The following is a 21,010-nucleotide window of genomic DNA, read 5'->3' on the forward strand; positions in this document are numbered from 1 at the left end:
ACAAAATGTCATTCAAATATGTGAAGTATTTGACGTTTGGGGTATTGACTTTATGGGTCCATTTCTAAAATCTCATAATAATCTCTACATTCTCGTTGCCATTGATTATGTATCTAAATGGGCGGAAGCACAAGCTCTCCCAACTAACGATGCACGAGTTGTAGTCAACTTTTTAAAACATCTTTTTGCTAGGTTTGTGTGATGACCCGAAAATTTTTGACTTATTTAAACCAATTCTCTATACGATCTATTATTTTAACACGTTAAACAAAGTCTGTTAGATTGAGTCTCAAAATTTTAGAACTGTTACATATATACAATTACCTTTGACTACTCTCGACGATTCATGAACAATTATATGTATGTATATATATATATGTACAAGTAAAAACGACTTTCCTACAGTAAAAATTACTTTGCTACAGTGAAACCGTATTTTGCTATAGTGCTACAGTGAAAACGAGCATCAACGCAGCTATCATACGAGCATCAAGTGCTACAGTTGGGATCGACACTTACCGTTGGCAGAATTTTCATACAATAACAGCTATCATACGAGCATCAACGCAGCACCATTTGAAGCACTTTACGGTAGAAAGTGCAGATCTCCTATCTGTTGGAGTGAAGTAGGAGAAAGACAACTTACTGGACCAGAAATTATTCACGAAACCACCGAAAAGATCATTCAAATACAACAGCGATTGAAAACGGCCATGAGTCGCCAAAAGAGTTATGCTGATGTAAGAAGAAAACCGCTAGAATTTCAAGTGGGCGACAAAGTCATGTTGAAAGTGTCACCCTGGAAAGGCGTTGTACGATTCGGTAAACGAGGAAAGCTAAGTCCTAGGTACGTAGGACCCTTTGAAATCACCGAAAGAATTGGAGCAGTTGCTTATCGATTAAAGCTACCGCAAGAACTTAGTAGTGTTCACGACACATTTCACGTGTCAAATTTGAAGAAATGTTTAGCTGAAGAGGATGTCGTAATTCCTCTTGACGAAATACGAATTAATGATAAACTCCATTTTGTCGAAGAACCTGTTGAAATCATGGACCGTGAGGTCAAACAATTAAAACAAAGCAAAATACCGATAGTTAGAGTTCGTTGGAACGCAAGACGAGGACCCGAGTTTACTTGGGAAAGTGAAGATCAGATGAAGCAAAAGTATCCACATTTGTTCACTGATATCGCTCATGAAACAGGTACTACTCAAAATTTCGGGACGAAATTTTCTTTAACGGGGAGGTACTGTGATGACCCGAAAATTTTTGACTTATTTAAACCAATTCTCTATACGATCTATTATTTTAACACGTTAAACAAAGTCTGTTAGATTGAGTCTCAAAATTTTAGAACTGTTACATATATACAATTACCTTTGACTACTCTCGACGATTCATGAACAATTATATGTATGTATATATATATATGTACAAGTAAAAACGACTTTCCTACAGTAAAAATTACTTTGCTACAGTGAAACCGTATTTTGCTACAGTGCTACAGTGAAAACGAGTTTGCTACAGTGATTTGCTACAGTAAACACTATTTGTTACAGTAAAACACTATTTTCTACAGTAAAACACTATTTGCTACAGTAACACTATTGCTACAGTAAACACTATTTGATGTCGACGAACTAGCAAACAAAAACAGAAAAGGCGGCTATGCGATCGCATGGCAAAAACACTGAAAACTCATGCGATCGCATGAGCTACAGTAAATCGAAAAGTACTATAAAAGGTCAGTTTTGCTCGACGAAATTTTTCATAAATATTTAAGTACGTAAATTTTATATTTATAATTATAATTTTAATTTTAATTTTAAGTTTAATAATAACAAAGTATATTCGAGGGTATTTTAATTCGGGTTTCAAACTGTTTTAAAATAAGGAAATATTGGGTATTGTTCGGGGTATTGTTCTTGAATCCAAGACCAACCATACAGTCATCTACCATCATTACGTCTACGCAATTTGCCTACAATATTGAATCGCAATATTGAACTGTGAGTTATAGTCTCCCTTTTTAAATACTTTAAATATTTTTGGGCTGAGAATACATGCAATTTATTTTAAACGCGATAAGACACAAGTACATACTAAATTCTACACTGAGTTAAACCGAAAATCCCTTAGCTTTGGTAACTAGTAGCTGCCAGTACATAGGATATGGACTGGTGGGCGCGAATAATTGTATATGGATCCATAGGGCTTGACATCCCCGTCCGAGCTAGAGCGCTAGCCTTTTAATGGACGTATGTTATTTGAGTTTAAGACACGTTGGTTTGCGCGTATTAAAATGAATGGGGTAATTATCACTATAGCGTTAAGTTTAGTTACCAGGGTGCTCTGTTACGTAGAATCTATTGATAAACTTTTGATGAAATCTTGTGGTCTATCTTTATATATGTTTATGACTCGAGCAATTAAACCTATAACTCACCAACATCCGTGTTGACTTTTTAGCATGTTTTATTCTCAGGTCCTTAGAATGCTTCCGCTGTGATGTGCTTGTTGCCTGCATGGAGTCTCTCATGCTTTGTACAAAGTTTATTGCATTCAAAATAAAACTGCATTGTGTAATAAATAATTGGACTGTGATGTCAACCTGTAAATTAAAGACTTATGTATTTTGGGGTTTTGCTTATACCTAAGCACTAGCCCACATGTTTATAACTTTCTATGTTTAGAAAGTCACTTATTTTAATGAATGCAATATTTTATCAAAACGTATCATATAGAGGTCAAAACCTCACTGTGGAATCAATGATTAACGTGCCGCATCAATAGTGATTTTGACGGGTCGTTACAGTTGGTATCCGAGCTTGAGGTCATAGGGAACCAGAAATTACATTAGTGTGTTTAACTGGTAATTGTTAGGATGCATTAGTGAGTCTGGACTATGACCATATCTGTTTTTACTGACTTTTGCTTATTATTTGGTCAAAAACATTATATGTGATATATTTATATGCTAACGTAATTGTTGTTTCAATTATGTAATAGATGACTTCCTCTAATCCTATCATTTTGTACGACTCGGAATCGGACACTGAATCTATTCTATCGACAACTGAAAAGGGCGTTCCAATACCTATTAAAGAAGAAATTGTGTTAGCCGGGGAATCTCAACTCCCGGTAAACCCAGAGGAGGTTCCAGCTCCACCCAGCTTTAGTTTTCCGGAGCCACAGTATCGTTGGCATGGACCCATGATCCCTGGAGTAAATGAGGATCGTCCCTTTCTAAACAAATATGGACATTGGTCCAGATATACCGCCGACGGGCGGGTTGTGCCGATTACGCCTGGCAGATTTCGGTTCATGACCACCGGTACATATTCTTGCAGTTCGTCATCATATTCTCCTACACATGACTCAGACAGTTCGTCATCAGACGAGATCAGTAAGGAGGAGGATTTCGCTAATGAAATAAAAGAGATCACTAAGGAGAAATTCCAACTTGCTATAGATAATAAAAATAACCACAATAATAAAATGTCCTTAATTATTAAAAAAGAACAGGACCATTCGATCCGTAACCACCCTTATTGTATTAAACCCACTGAGGCAACGGGTACCTCAAAACCCCAACTAAAAATAAAATACACTGCCAGAATGTCTGTCGGACCATGTGCACACAAACAATTGGCAGAGAGAACCAAATGGGAAGAAGTTTCTGATAGTTCTGAATGAACGACCTCGCAACCTTAAATCTTCCATGCGCTATTTTATTGCTTATGTGTGCTACTCTATCTTGTTATGTAAAATAAGCATATGTAAAATATCAGTATTGTATGGTATTGTATTATTTTGGTTTATTAATAATAAATGCATGGAATGATTATTTGTATTATTACTACTTCTTATTATTATTATTACATAATAATGTAGTAACTCGCTATAATTTTTCATAGTGGAATATTATTAGGATTTTAGTAGTTAATTCCTTGTACTAGCTATTATGTATGAACTTAACGGGTAGGTAATACCCTAGAAATAATTATAAAATGCTAATAAGAAGAAAAGGCTTTTATAATAATCGGTTCATATTATTAATATGCTACGATTAACTATTGACAACTCATTTTACCTATAAAATTCTATATGATTAAATTATATCTGTTGTGTTTATTGAAGAAACATGTCTCAAATGTCGGATGCTGAGTTTGAGCAACTAGTCGAGAAATGTGTGAATGAAAGAATTGTTGCAACCGAAGCAGCAAAAGCAATAGCCGAAGCAGCAGCCAAAGCAGCAGCCGTAAACACAAATTCACGAAACGGATGCTCATACAAAACTTTTCAAGGATGCAAACCACAGACGTTTAGTGGAACTGAGGGACCAGTCGGTCTAACCCGATGGTTTGAAAAGATGGAGTCCGTTTTCAAAATCAGTAATTGTGCGAACGGAGACAAGTCAAAGTATGCTTCGTGCACGTTTCAAGATGGTGCACTTACTTGGTGGAACAATTATGCTAAAGCAGAAGGAATAGATACGGCATATGATATCTCTTGGGAAGAACTGAAAAAGATGCTAATCGAGGAGTACTGTCCTCGAAACGAGATCAGAAAAATGGAATCCGAGTTATGTAATCTGAAGGTTATCGGCGCGAATCTCAATAACTATGAAAAGCGTTTCATGGAACTAGCCTTGTTGTGTCCCGAATTGGTGCCAAACGAGAAACGAAAGATAGAAATGTATATTGACGGTTTATCGATCAATATCAAAGGAAATGTTACATCGTCCAAACCAAATACGATGCAGGAAGCCATGACAATGGCACACCAACTCATGGACCAGATCACAGAGAGTTCGATTAAGGCACCAATTACCGAAGTCAAGACAACTGAAGGAAAGAGGAAATGGTAAGACTATAAGGGCAAAAGTACTCACCTGAAGAAACAAGAAACTTTTAAAGGTAAACAAGATGGAGCAACTGCAAGTCCAAACTATAAAGGACCTCATCCGTTCTGTAAAAGGTGTTACACACATCATGCAGGCTATTGCCAAGTGGTCTGTGATAAGTGCAACAAGAAAGGACATGTGGCGAAAGATTGTTATGCCACCGTTTCTGAAGTAAAGACAAAATTGACCGATGTCAAGAAATGTTATGGATGCGGGAAGTCTGGTCACTTTATAAATCAATGCCCTGATAAGGAGAAGAACAAAGAACCCACACGTGGGAGGGCATTTAATGTTAGTGCCAGTAAAGCACGTGAGGATCCTAATCTTGTCACGGGTACGTTTACCGTTAATAATCAACTAGCTTCTATTATGTTTGATACAGGTGCTGATAGAAGTTATATGTGTAAAGACTTTAGTTTTAAACTAAAATGTGCATCATTACCTCTAGACGATAAATATACTATTGAATTAGCTAATGGTAAACTGATAAAAGCCGATAAAATTTGCCATGGTTGCGAAATGAATCTCGCTGGTGAAACCTTCAAAATTGATTTGATACCCGTAGAATTAGGAAGTTTTGATGTAATCGTTGGCATGGACTGGATGTCCAAAACAAGAGCGGAAGTTGTTTGCGCTGAGAAAGCAATCCGCATCCCTCGTAAGGATGAAACGTCATTAATGATTTATGGGGAGAAGAACAACTCAAAACTGAACTTTATCAGCTGTATGAAGGCCCAGAAACTTATAAGAAAAGGTTGTTATGCTATTCTGGCACACGTAAAGAAGATCGATACTGAAGAAAGAAGCATTGATGACATGCCGGTTGTAAGAGAATATCCCGAAGTATTTCCAGAAGAATTACCGGGGCTACCTCCACACAGATGTGTAGAATTCCAGATTGAGCTCATACCAGGAGCTGCACCTGTAGCCCGATCTCCATATAGACTTGCACCTTCAGAAATGCAAGAATTACAAGACCAGTTGCAAGAATTATCGGACCGTGGATTTATTCGTCCTAGTTTTTCACCTTGGGGTGCTCCTATTCTGTTCGTCAAGAAGAAGGATGGATCTATGAGAATGTGCATAGATTACCGAGAATTAAATAAATTAACGATCAAGAATCGGTACCCATTACCGAGGATTGATGATTTGTTTGATCAATTGCAAGGATCAAGTGTTTATTCTAAGATTGATCTACGCTCCGGATATCATCAGCTGAGAGTGAAGGAAGAAGATGTTCCTAAAACAGCGTTCAGAACCTGTTACGGTCACTATGAATTTTTAGTCATGCCTTTTGGATTGACTAATGCTTCAGCAGTATTCATGGATCTAATGAATCGCATCTGTAGACCGTATTTAGACAAATTTGTCATTGTTTTTATCGACGACATATTGATTTACTCGAAGAACAAGGAAGAACATGAGCAACACTTAAGACTGGTACTAGAGATACTCAAGAAAGAAGAATTGTACGCAAAATTTTTGAAGTGTGATTTCTGGTTACAAGAAGTACAATTTTTGGGCCATGTTGTCAGTAAACATGGAATTAAAGTTGACCCCGCCAAGATCGAAGCCATTAGTAAATGGGAAACACCGAAGACTCCAACACAAATCCGCCAATTCTTAGGTCTTGCTGGTTACTACCGAAGATTCATTCGAGATTTCTCTAGAATCGCCAAACCCTTAACTGCATTGACTCAAAAGGGAAAGAAGTATGATTGGTCCACGGAACAGGAATCCTCATTCCAGTTATTAAAGAAGAAGTTAACGTCTGCACCCATTTTGTCATTACCGGAAGGAAATGATGATTTCGTGATCTATTGTGACGCTTCGCGCCAAGGTTTAGAATGTGTATTAATGCAACGCACAAAAGTTATCGCATATGCCTCACGACAACTAAAAATTCATGAAAAGAACTATACGACGCACGATTTGGAACTTGGAGCAGTAGTTTTTGCACTCAAAATATGGAGACACTATCTATATGGCACCAAGTGTACAGTGTACACCGACCATAAGAGCCTTCAGCATATTTTTGATCAAAAACAACTCAATATGAGGCAACGTCGCTGGGTAGAGTTGTTAAACGATTACGATTGTGAAATCCGTTACCACCCCGGAAAAGCTAATGTTGTAGCTGATGCCCTAAGTCGAAAAGAAAGAGTAAAACCTCTTAGGGTCCGAGCTTTGAATATTACAATTCGTACTGATCTCACAAAGCAAATTCAAGCAGCACAGTTAGAAGCTTTAAAAGAAGAAAACGAAAAAGGTGAAATGAGCAAAGGGTTAGAAAAACAACTTGAAGTAAAAGCCGATGGAACCCTGTATTTTGCTGGTAGGATATGGGTACCAAGACATGGTAACCTAAGGCAACTAGTACTAGATGAAGCACACAAAACGAGGTACTCAATTCACCCAGGAAATGGGAAAATGTACCACGATCTCAAGAAGTTCTATTGGTGGCCTAATATGAAGACAGAAATTGCTACTTATGTAAGCAAATGTTTGACGTGTGCAAAGGTTAAAGCTGAGCACCAAAAGCCGTCAGGATTACTGCAACAACCAGAAATTCCGCAGTGGAAATGGGAAAGAATAACCATGGATTTCATTACGAAATTGCCAAGGACTGCAAGTAGTCATGATACTATTTGGGTGATAGTTGATCGTCTAACTAAATCAGCTCACTTCCTACCAATAAAGGAGACAGACAGTATGGAGCAATTAGCACACCTATATTTGAAGGAAGTAGTTTCCAGGCATGGTGTACCCATCTCCATCATATCTGATCGCGACACCCGATTCACATCACATTTTTGGCAATCATTACAAAAAGCATTGGGAACTCGATTAGATATGAGCACCGCTTATCACCCACAGACAGATGGTCAAAGTGAAAGAACAATACAAACATTGGAAGACATGTTACGGGCATGCGTGATTGACTTTGGAACCAGTTGGGATCGACACTTACCGTTGGCAGAATTTTCATATAATAACAGCTATCATACGAGCATCAACGCAGCACCATTTGAAGCACTTTACGGTAGAAAGTGCAGATCTCCTATCTGTTGGAGTGAAGTGGGAGAAAGACAACTTACTGGACCAGAAATTATTCACGAAACCACCGAAAAGATCATTCAAATACAACAGCGATTGAAAACGGCCATGAGTCGCCAAAAGAGTTATGCTGATGTAAGAAGAAAACCGCTAGAATTTCAAGTGGGCGACAAAGTCATGTTGAAAGTGTCACCCTGGAAAGGCGTTGTACGATTCGGTAAACGAGGAAAGCTAAGTCCTAGGTACGTAGGACCCTTTGAAATCACCGAAAGAATTGGAGCAGTTGCTTATCGATTAAAGCTACCGCAAGAACTTAGTAGTGTTCACGACACATTTCACGTGTCAAATTTGAAGAAATGTTTAGCTGAAGAGGATGTCGTAATTCCTCTTGACGAAATACGAATTAATGATAAACTCCATTTTGTCGAAGAACCTGTTGAAATCATGGACCGTGAGGTCAAACAATTAAAACAAAGCAAAATACCGATAGTTAGAGTTCGTTGGAACGCAAGATGAGGACCCGAGTTTACTTGGGAACGTGAAGATCAGATGAAGCAAAAGTATCCACATTTGTTCACTGATATCGCTCATGAAACAGGTACTACTCAAAATTTCGGGACGAAATTTTCTTTAACGGGGAGGTACTGTGATGACCCGAAAATTTTTGACTTATTTAAACCAATTCTCTATACGATCTATTATTTTAACACGTTAAACAAAGTCTGTTAGATTGAGTCTCAAAATTTTAGAACTGTTACATATATACAATTACCTTTGACTACTCTCGACGATTCATGAACAATTATATGTATGTATATATATATGTACAAGTAAAAACTACTTTCCTACAGTAAAAATTACTTTGCTACAGTGAAACCGTATTTTGCTACAGTGCTACAGTGAAAAACGAGTTTGCTACAGTGATTTGCTACAGTAAAACACTATTTGTTACAGTAAAACACTATTTGCTACAGTAAAACACTATTTGCTACAGTACACTATTTGCTACAGTACGCTATTTGATGTCGACGAACTAGCAAACAAAAACAGAAAAGGCGGCCATGCGATCGCATGGCAAAAACACTGAAAACTCATGCGATCGCATGAGCTACAGTAAATCGAAAAGTACTATAAAAGGTCAGTTTTGCTCGACGAAATTTTTCATAAATATTTAAGTACGTAAATTTTATATTTATAATTATAATTATAATTTTAATTTTAAGTTTAATAATAATAAAGTATATTCGAGGGTATTTTAATTCGGGTTTCAAACCGTTTTAAAATAAGGAAATATTGGGTATTGTTCGGGGTATTGTTCTTGAATCCAAGACCAACCATACAGTCATCTACCATCATTACGTCTACGCAATTTGCCTACAATATTGAATCGCAATATTGAACTGTGAGTTATAGTCTCCCTTTTTAAATACTTTAAATATTTTTGGGCTGAGAATACATGCAATTTATTTTAAACGCGATAAGACACAAGTACATACTAAATTCTACACTGAGTTAAACCGAAAATCCCTTAGCTTTGGTAACTAGTAGCTGCCAGTACATAGGATATGGACTGGTGGGCGCGAATAATTGTATATGGATCTATAGGGCTTGACATCCCCGTCCGAGCTAGAGCGCTAGCCTTTTAACGGACGTATGTTATTTGAGTTTCAGACACGTTGGTTTGCGCGTATTAAAACGAATGGGGTAATTATCACTATAGCGTTAAGTTTAGTTACCAGGGTGCTCTGTTACGTAGAATCTATTGATAAACTTTTGATGAAATCTTGTGGTCTATCTTTATATATGTTTATGACTCGAGCAATTAAACCTATAACTCACCAACATCCGTGTTGACTTTTTAGCATGTTTTATTCTCAGGTCCTTAGAATGCTTCCGCTGTGATGTGCTTGTTGCCTGCATGGAGTCTCTCATGCTTTGTACAAAGTTTATTGCATTCAAAATAAAACTGCGTTGTGTAATAAATAATTGGACTGTGATGTCAACCTGTAAATTAAAGACTTATGTATTTTGGGGTTTTGCTTATACCTAAGCACTCGCCCACATGTTTATAACTTTCTATGTTTAGAAAGTCACTTATTTTAATGAATGCAATATTTTATCAAAACGTATCATATAGCGGTCAAAACCTCACTGTGGAATCAATGATTAACGCGCCGCGTCAATAGCGATTTTGACGGGTCGTTACAGTTTGGAACACCGATAGCTTTAATAAGCGATCGGGGTACTCATTTTTGTAATAATCAACTTGAGAAAGTTCTTAAAAGATATGGAGTAACTCATAAAATCTCAACCGCTTATCATCCACAAACAAGTGGACAAGTTGAAAATACCAACCGAGCTTTAAAAGGTATTCTAGAGAAAACCGTAGGATCAAATTCGAAGGAATGGTCCATGAAATTGGAGGATGCACTCTGGGCTTTTAAAATAGCCTGCAAAACTCCAATTGGAACCACACCTTTTAAACTTGTTTACGGAAAAGCATGTCACCTTCCAGTAGAAATTGAGCACAAAGCTTTTTGGGCTTTGAAGACATGTAATCTTGATTTACATGAATCCAGACATCTACGGTTAAGTCAATTACACGAATTAGAAGAATTAAGACATGAAGCATATGAAAATTCGTTAATCTATAAAGAAAGAACGAAGAAATGGCATGATAAAAGAATCAGAAGTTCAAAAGAATTTAAGGAAGGAGACAGAGTCCTTCTTTTCAATTCACGATTCAAGCCATTTCCTGAAAAATTGAAATCTGGATGGTCTGGACCATTCATAGTTAAAAGAGTTTTTCCATACGGAACAATAGAGTTAATAAATTCAAATGGGATTGAATTTAAAGTTAATGGTCACAGAGTTAAACATTACATACATGATCCGATGGAAGTTGACAATGAAGTTAATCACATTTTCGACACCACAGCTAACTAAGTGTGGGAAGGTTCGAATCTTTTAAGTATAATATATATTTCTGTTAGAGTTAGATATTTTGTTTTCGTGTAATTTCCGAGAATAGAATCCGAATGGTCTTTCCCTAGCAGACCCTAAAGAACTAGTCTTCTCCCTCCATTCTAAATTTTTATTTCTTTTAGGTTTTACGAGATGAAGAATTCCTTTGATCTGAACCATGGTCTACTACTACACGTTTTGATTACTCAACGTAATAATAATACTTTCCCGAGTGAACTGGTATCATTCATAAGAGGCAAAATGGAAGGAGTAAGGAAAGAACTCAGGAAAGATCATCATAAGACACATTTTGGTAAAGGAAAATCAAAATCTGCAACAAAAAGAAGAGCACGACATCTTGAAAGATGTCATAAATGCGGAAAATGGTCACACGAAGGTAAATGTTCGAACAATCAAACATATTCAAATACCAAATTTGTTACTCTATGCAGAGAAGGACCGTTCATATGTTTAGAAGAAAAGTTATTGAAAAATTGAGGTTACGCTTATGTAGCTATGGAAAACCAAATCACACGACTCTCCTATGAGTCGGCTAAAGCAGGTCTCTGAGAATTCTATCTCACAGGTAAGTATGTACAGTTTTATTTTATTTTTATTACTTTTAACCTTTTGATAATAAACGCTGAATCGTTCACTATAAAGTATTAAATTGATATTCAATAAAATTAGGTATGCGAAATCGAAATTGTTGATATCATACAAAAATTTATTACATCACTGCAAAATTTACCGTTTCTTCTTAAGGTATAAATATCTTTAATCAATCAATCCAAAATATTTCAAAAATTCGTCAGGAGTAAAACTAGGTAAAATAACCGAAATTACTTTACCCAAAAGAGGGGCGTATATCTTTGATAATATTTGATTGATTAAAGTGAGATAAAAGACCAAAAAGATTTTTAATTTTTAATTTTACCTTGTTTTTAAAATTAATATATAAATATTAAATTAATATTGTAAATCTTTTTAAGTCAATATATTTAAGTTTTTAAATATTTTAAAAAGTAATATTTTAAATATAAGTTTGTAAACTTAATGTATAAAAATATTAATGATATTTATATGAATTTTTAATTTCATGCATTTTAAATTTAAGTTTGGTGTGAATTTAAAAAAAAAAATTACTTAATTTCATTAAGTTAAAAATTTAATTTTTAAAATTCGTCGTGAGTTGAAGACTAGGTCGTTGAACCGAAATTGCTTAACCCAAGGAAGGGACGAGAAATTTTGTTATCATTAATTTTAATCTTATTGAATTAAAGTATGCCAAAAACATTAAAAAACCCAAAAAATATTTGCTTTTAAAACAACGATTAAAAGTGACAAATTTTAAAATTTTGTCGAGGGACGAACTAGGACAACGATCTGAAACGCCCTCATTCTAAAAAAAACAAAATTTTAAAATTAATTAACTATTTCATAAGTAAATGATTTTATAAATAAAAATAAAAAAACAATTACACCCCATGCGATCGCATGGGGTTTACCTTGCAAAACCATGCGGTCGCATGGCCTTAGAAAACTGGTCAGGTATCAAAAGTAGCACGAGCTTCTCTCTGCTCCTCACTCTACACACACATACACACGAACACATACACACATAATCACCAAAAATCATCAATTTTCAACCAAAATTCACGAAATTCGTCACAATAATCCGCTATAATTATGCCTTTCTTCAGATAGGGAAGCAAAAAGGTAGAAATTTCACCCCTAAACTCATAAATTTCCTAATTTTTATGATAATTACAAATATTTTACCTAATTTAATTTTATTAATTTCTAGTGTAATTAGAGTTAAATTGTTAGTATATTATGCATGTATAACCTAGATTGATGCTATTTGTCATGATTTGAAACCAAAAACTTCAAAATTTTTAGAAATATAGGGTTTGTGTTCTTGAGCAATTTGGGGCTTTTTGATATAAACAGGTTATGGCCGATTTTTATCATGAATTATTGCTAAATTGAGTAGTGTAACATGTTTAGGTTGCTAAATGATCCAAACATTGATCCTAAACATAATTTTTGAGAATTAAAGTGGACTTTTTAAGTCTAAAATTCATGAACTTGATTAATTTGATATAAATGCCATTTGAAACTTGTTTAATTGCTAGTAATGATTATTTTGACATGTTATTTGAGATAAAAGCTTATGAACTTTGTAAACATTTTCATATATGCTTATTTGAAAAATTGTAGAATTGATAAAAATATGAAAATGAGTATAAGTTTAATATGGATTAAACATGTTATTGTAATTGTTTTAATTTGTTATTTTGCTAACACTAATGCATATTTGAATGCACAAATTTTGTGTTTAATGTGTTTTGCAGAGAAATACAGATACGGACGGTGCATCATCGTATAGGCAACCTGATCCGAAACCACAGCCAGAGATGCACTATCATGAACGGGAACACCAACCTGAATAACAACAACATTATGATCAACACGTACCATACTATGAGCCAGAGCCACAATTTTTTATTGCCTACGTAGTATTTCCCGTTCACCATATAATAGAACATCCAACAATTCATGAAGAACAGTTGCATTCCAATTTAAGAATTGATAAAAGTTGGAGAGATTACCCGACGTACCAAAGTAACAAATTTAAGCTTTGGACCAAAAATGTAGAAGTAGGGTAATAGATTGGGAGCCTTTAGAAAGGGTCCACCTAGCTAACCCAGTTAGGCAGCATCTAATCCAAAGGTATGTCAGCTCTTCTTTTACTGATTGGGAACATTTATTTACCACTCGTAGGCCTGTATATAAAGAGTGGTGTGTTGAGCTAATGAGTACTATAGCTTTTAATAAGGATGTAGATAGGTTAGACGATAAAAGTTTTCTTAGATTTTTACTTGGCCGTAGGATGTACAGGATGTCCATGCTGGACATGGCCAGGGCTTTACAGATTTACACTCCCGCTGAATTACTATCACCTGATTGTACAAATTTGATTTATCATGGTGAGCGGGTAGATAGAAATTTTGACGCTAACGCCATCTGGAGGCGTATGTCAAATTTTAATGTGTTTACGCGGGGAGAAAGACACTCCTATTTAGATAATAATAAAGCCGAGCTTCGTATAATACATAGATTCTTAGCAAACTCGATTACACAAAGAGGTAACAACAAGGAGAAAATGACCTTACACGATTTATTTTACCTTAGGTGCATTCGAAACACTAGAAGCTTTGTTAATATCCCCTACTGTGTTGGTTTTTATCTGTCCAAAATGGTGGAAGGTATACAGGAAGGGGGAATAATAGGAGGAGGTATTTGTGTTACTCTCATTGGAGAGTATTTAGGTGTAGATAGGGATCAAGGGGGTCTGATGATGGTGTGTAGGGAACATGATGAGACTTTAGGATTGCGGGTCTATCAAGGTGCAAAGGTATTAAAGAGCAGACTCAATCAGGCAGTACTATATGAGGGTCATCATCCACAGGTAGAGAGAGGTTCAGATGAGGAAATGGAGGAAGCGGATGACATTAGGGATGTCATTAGGGAGGCTGTTACTGACGTTTACCAGCGTATAGATGAGGTAGAAAAGACAAACGAGGCTAGACATAGTCAGTACGAGCAGTGGCACGCCGAGAATGTGTACGAGCATTCCAGGCAACGACAGCATGATAGATGGAACTATCATCAGCATCAGATCATGAGCCAGCTATCACCCCAGGTACCAAATAACTACGTACCGACCTGACCTGCTTACTATCCACCGCATCAGCCCGACATGCGACCACCCTATGACCTATATGACCCCAATCAAGCCTACCAGAACACCTATCACCAACCATGGAACCCGAACGATGATATGAACTGGAACCCTTATCCAAATCAATAGTGTTCCATTGGTGATGTCTTCTCTTTTATTATTTTTATCTATTTATGCTAACCATTTAACATTTTTAATGCTTTAATGTAATGTTTAATATTTTTATTATTTTGTACTAATATTTTATTTTTGTAATTTGAAAGTGGGATATTAAGTCCCATTTCAAATTACCTTGAATGTTTATATTTGTATTGTATGTATTTTATCTCATGTACACAACAGGGTAAAACAACGCATTTTCAAAGACTGGCATTAAGTTCAGCAAAAGCTATTAATTTTGACGACAAAACGAAAAACAAGTATGATGTAACAACAGACGGAATGAACAAATGATGTGCACCATTTATCATTCAACACAAACAACAATATGTTTGGAAACTTTGGTAAAATTTAATCATTTTTCTACGCTAATGACCCTCAATAATTTAAATTGTTACTGATTTCTTGCAAATGAGGGCATTGCAAGATCTTAAGTGTGGGAAGGAGTTAAATTCTTTCGAATTTTTAAAATTTTTTACTTATACACTTGGTTACCATTAAAAATACTAGTAACGCAGTAGTTGAATTAGAATCTAGTGCTCTCTGATAATAAAGAACAGCCCTAGTCTTATATACTGACTACCCAATTCTAGTAAAAATTTTCAAAATTTTCAACTAAATGAACTCAAAATCATGTTTATACATATTTATGAACGATAAAACTAGGTGTTAACGCCGAAATTATTGTTACCTCGTAAAGGACATAAATTGAGAAACAACCCAAAATATTAGAATTCATTTAAATGGAATAGAGGAAAATAAAAAGGCAAATAAAGGAAAATAAAAGCCAAGTGTGGGAAAAATTTACCAAGTTATTTAGAACATATGTCACATATTTTTGTACAAATAATTGAAGATACTTTTGTTTTGGACGATATTAATCAGTTTTACCCAGTTTATTTTAATATAAATGGAATTTAAAAGGAAGTAAAGTCTTCCGAGAAAAAGACACGCGCTTCTTGATTTAGGTCAGGAAGTTGTCGTCCAGACCAGTTGTAGAGTCTACGAAAAACCTTGAAAAATTTTCTCGAAAACCAGCTGGAAATCCACGGACCTCAGCATCAAACAGGGTCGCTAAGTGGTCAGACTTATCCTAACCATGAGAGGATGTATCTCGTACAATTGGGGGGGGGGGGCACCTTGCAAATTAGCTTATAAGACTAATGAATCAGATCCCCAGAAAGGATAATCTCCTTAAAGATAAAAAAAATTAGCTTTTAAGACTGATATTACTCAATCCTTGAGATTGACCTTAAAGATTGAGAATTCAAACTCATGGAATTCAATGATATCTAAACTCGAGCTTGAACGAGAAAATATTTTGATCAAAATTAAAAACCGATTTGTTTTCTGAAACCCTATTTTCAATGCGTTCATTATCATTGAACGTAAAATCCTAAGAATTCACCTGGAATTCTTTAGGTCACTTGAATCAAATCGGGTGTCAACCGTAAGAACGGTGGTTGCATAGCATGGTCAAAGACAAGACCTTGTGCCAGACCAAAAAATTATAGGGTGATCTTTACTATTGCTCCTACAAAAGATAGTAATTGCATTCGACACGATATAGACCATAATCAAAAGCATGTCACGGGACATTGCCTTAACAGTTGCTTGTTCAACGCTTTCCTTTACAACCGGACGGTAGTTTACGGAAAGGTAATATACGGAGCAAGTAAACTGGACGTGTTGCTTTCCCAATACAAGGTTAGCAAGTGGGTGACACAAAACCATAAGTTTTGAGCTAAAATTTTTAAATCTGAAACCCACATAACCCACAAAAATAATTTGCAAACACCGGTGAAGGGTTATTCCGGAAAACTAATCTAGAGTAAAAGCTAGATTGAAATTTCAAAAGATCAAATGTTTTCATAAAGATCCAATTTCCCTAAAGGATCTAAATTTTTATAGTCATGTGGGACTGTAAACCACATCGTTACCATCATTGTTCATAACCACCGTATTGAAATAACTGATGTACAAAGTGTGAAGAATAAAGAAGTGATTTTAGTAAAGTTTTATTCAAGTTCTATATTGCTTGAGGACAAGCAACGCTCAAGTGTGAGAATATTTGAAAATGCTAAAAACGAACGTATATTTCATAGCATTATCCTTCAAGAAAGGCAAGCTTTTGGTTGCAATTGTTCTATTTACAAGTGATATTCGTTTAAATAATAAAAGGTGAAAACAAAAGACAGATTCGACGATTTGAAGATGCAAACGACCAAAAAGCTAAAAAGTACAAAGTACAATCAAAGTGGTTCAAATTATTGATGAGAAACGTCTAAAAGTTACAAGAGTACGAGCCGCGAAACGCAAAGTACAAGATATTAAATCGTACGATAGGACGTTCGAAAATCCGGAACCGGGACATGAACCAACTATCAACGCGCGACGCAACGGAGCTAAAATTACAAGTCAACTATGTACACGAATATAATATAATATATAAATAATTCTATAAATTATATATTTTATATTTATATATTAAAATAAAAACCGTCGGCAAACAAGAAAACAAAAGATTGTGAGCTGTCCCTAGACTCCATGCGATCGCATGGCAAATGCAATGGAAGCCCATGCGATCGCATGGCCCCAAAAGTTTGGCCAGGTCTATAAATTCAGCATTTTTCGGACGAGTTTTGTACACAACATAATTCAATCTCTCACTCTCTACGATATATATATATATATATATATTATAATTTTATTTTTAATTTTAATTTAAGATTAATAATAATAAGGTTATGTTAGCGAATGTTGTAAGTGTGTAAGTCTAAATTCTGTCCGTGTAACGCTACACTATTATTAATCATTGTAAGTTATGTTCAACCTTTTTAAATTAATGTCTCGTAGCTAAGTTATTATTATGCTTATTTAAATCGAAGTAATCGTGATGTTGGGCTAGATATTAAAGACGGGGTAATTGGGCTTTGTACCATAATTGGGGTTTGGACAAAAGAACGACACTTGTGGAAATTGGACTATGAGCTATTAATGGGCTTTATATTAACTAAACGATATCTCGTTAATTTAATATAAAGGTTACAATTTGACGTATCTATATATAACCACATACGCTTTATCGGGTACGGTGGGCGGGATATCTATAAATACGAATTATCGTTCATTTGACCGGACACGGGAATGGATTAATGGTTGATGGATTCATTAAAACAGGGGTGGATTACATTCAAGGGTAATTGGTGTAATTGTTAACAAAGTAGTAAAACCTTGAATTACATGCAGTCGATAACCTGGTGTATTCATTAAACAAAGTATTAAGACCTTGTTACAGTTCGAATCCCCAATTAGTTGAAATATTTAACTTCGGGTATAAGGATAATTTGACGAAGATCCTCGCACTTTATATTTATGACTGATAGACTATTATGGACAAAACTGTATGGACATATCGAATAATCCAGGACAAAGGACAATTAACCCATGGTAATAAACTAAAATCAACACGTCGAACATCATGATTAAGGAAGTTTAAATAAGCATAATTCCTTTATTTCATATTTTATCGCACTTTTATTTACTGTCATTTTATTTATTGCACTTTTAATTATCGTACTTTTTAATTATTGCAATTTTATTTATCGTCATTTTATTTATCGCACTTTAATTTATCGCACTTTAATTATTGTCATTTACTTTACATTTTAAATTAAGTTATATTTATTTTTAATATTTTACATTAGGTTTTAACTGCGACTTAAGACATAAAATCGATAAACCGGTCATTAAACGGTAAAAACTCCCCTTTATAATAATAATAATACTACTTATATATATATATATATATATATATATATATATATATATATATATATATATATATATACAAATATAGTTTTAAAAATATAGCGTTAAACTTGGCTAGCTCTCTGTGGAACGAACCGGACTTACTAAAAACTACACTACTGTACGATTAGGTACATTGCCTATAGTGTTGTAGCAAGGTTTAGGTATATCCACTCTATAAATAAATAAATAACTTGTGTAAAATTGTATCGTATTTAATAGTATTTCGCAATAAAAATATAACTATTTTGTACCCCTCTGCTTTAACATCAGTAGGTACTGTGACGATCCGGAAATTTCTGACCAAATTTAAACTTAATCTTAATATGAATTCGACATGATAAGCAAAGTCTGTAATATTGAGTCTCAAAATTTTTGAACTGTTTCATGAAATCAATTGACCTTCGACTGTTCCCGACGACTCACGATACGATTACTTAAATAGATATGCATATATTAAAATATATATATGTATATAATAATATGAAATATTGTATATGGTAATTGTTAGAATTATTTATGTAAAATAATAATAACATAAAATAATTATTATCTATATATATATATAAATAAAATATATAGAATATATAAATAGGGTTTTGAAGTTATTTAGTAAACGAAAGTAACACTCAATTGTCACCTGATTGACAGTAAACGAGTTAAAAAGAAACTTATATAATTTTAAAAATAAACGGAGATCCGAAAATGAGTGATATAAATTATAGGCTTATTAAAAAACGTATTTAGGAGCTATTTGTTAAACCTTAGAACTTTTTATATTTTTACTTGGGATCGAGCACGGACAGTGGATTTAATTATTATTTAATAATTTTAAAACAATTAATGACCCTAATTATACAATAATGACTAAAATAAATAAAGATAATTAAAATTAAAATTTTGGAATTTTCTGAGAACTTTTATCCGCCACTAATAAACAACGGAACACGATATAGCACACTGCGAGAAAACTGTAGGTCGAGGGAATTCAATTATTAAGGCTACTGTTGTAATTTAGTTGTTTATAGCAACATTGGTAGCCTAAACTTACTACAAAATTCTAGTAATGAAGGAGTAGAATACTAATGAGAGAAATGAGAGAAATGATTCTTGTAAACATAATGGAGGGTGCAAGTTTTTTAGGTTGCATACATGGGTATTTATAGTACAAAAAAATACTATATAAGAGGTATACAATATTGACTATAATTTATACAAAAATGACTATCCATTAAAGCCTAATATTATAACACTCCCCCTTGGATACCAATTTAATTTTGTTTGAGATCAACTATAAGTTACTGCCTCATTAAAAACCTTGGCTAAAGAAAAACCCAGTGGGATAAAAACTTTAGCTAAGAGAAAAAGAGTGCAACATATAGTTGACTCTCCCTCAAGTAGACATTGTTAAGCTGTTACATCTTTTGAACTTGCCTCATGCCAATATTGTGAACATGCGTTTTGAAAATAGCAGTTGAAAGTGTTTTGATGAAAAGATCAGCAGAGTTTTTGATGGATTGAACATATCTCATTTCAATCTGGTTGTCCTTAATGAGGTCTTGAGTGTATGAGAAGAATCTAGGAGGTATATGTTTTGTTCGATCACTTTTGATATATCCTTCCTTCATCTGTGCTATGCAAGCTGCATTATCTTCATAGATCGTTGTTGGACTTTTATCACGTTCTAGTCCACAAGAATCAGTAATGAGTTGTGTCATTGATCTCAACATTTAATGTAATCACTTCGGCATGATTTGATGATGTTTCAATGTGACGACCCGGAAATTTTCGACCAAATTTAAACTTAATCTTTATATGTTTTCGACACGATAAGCAAAGTCTGTAATGTTGAATCTTAAAATTTTTGAAATTTGTTTACATGGATTCAGTTAATCTTCGACTATTCCCGACGATTCACGAACAGTTGCTTGTAGATAAATATGTATATATAAATATATAAATATATAAATATAAGTATATATATAAATATAAAATCATATACAGAATAATTAATTTGTAATTAAAATAAATCTATATATAAAAATATATGATTACTATATTATTATTATATGTATATTCTAATAAATATATGCAAAAGATATAAATATTATGTGTTGAAATTTAAAAAATCAATTTCTATTATGAAATAATATAATATAGTAAATAAATATAATAATTTTATTAATATCTTCATATCTACATGCAAACATAATTACAATAATATATATATAAAATGTATAAATATTAAATATTCAATATATGTTATTATATAATATATTATATTACTTAGTTAATAATAAATAATATTAAAATAGTAATGATAAAATTAATATATATATAGTTACTATGGTAATATTATTATCACT

Source organism: Rutidosis leptorrhynchoides, chromosome 3, assembly GCF_046630445.1.
Source record: "Rutidosis leptorrhynchoides isolate AG116_Rl617_1_P2 chromosome 3, CSIRO_AGI_Rlap_v1, whole genome shotgun sequence".
NCBI classification, from domain to species: domain Eukaryota; kingdom Viridiplantae; phylum Streptophyta; class Magnoliopsida; order Asterales; family Asteraceae; genus Rutidosis; species Rutidosis leptorrhynchoides.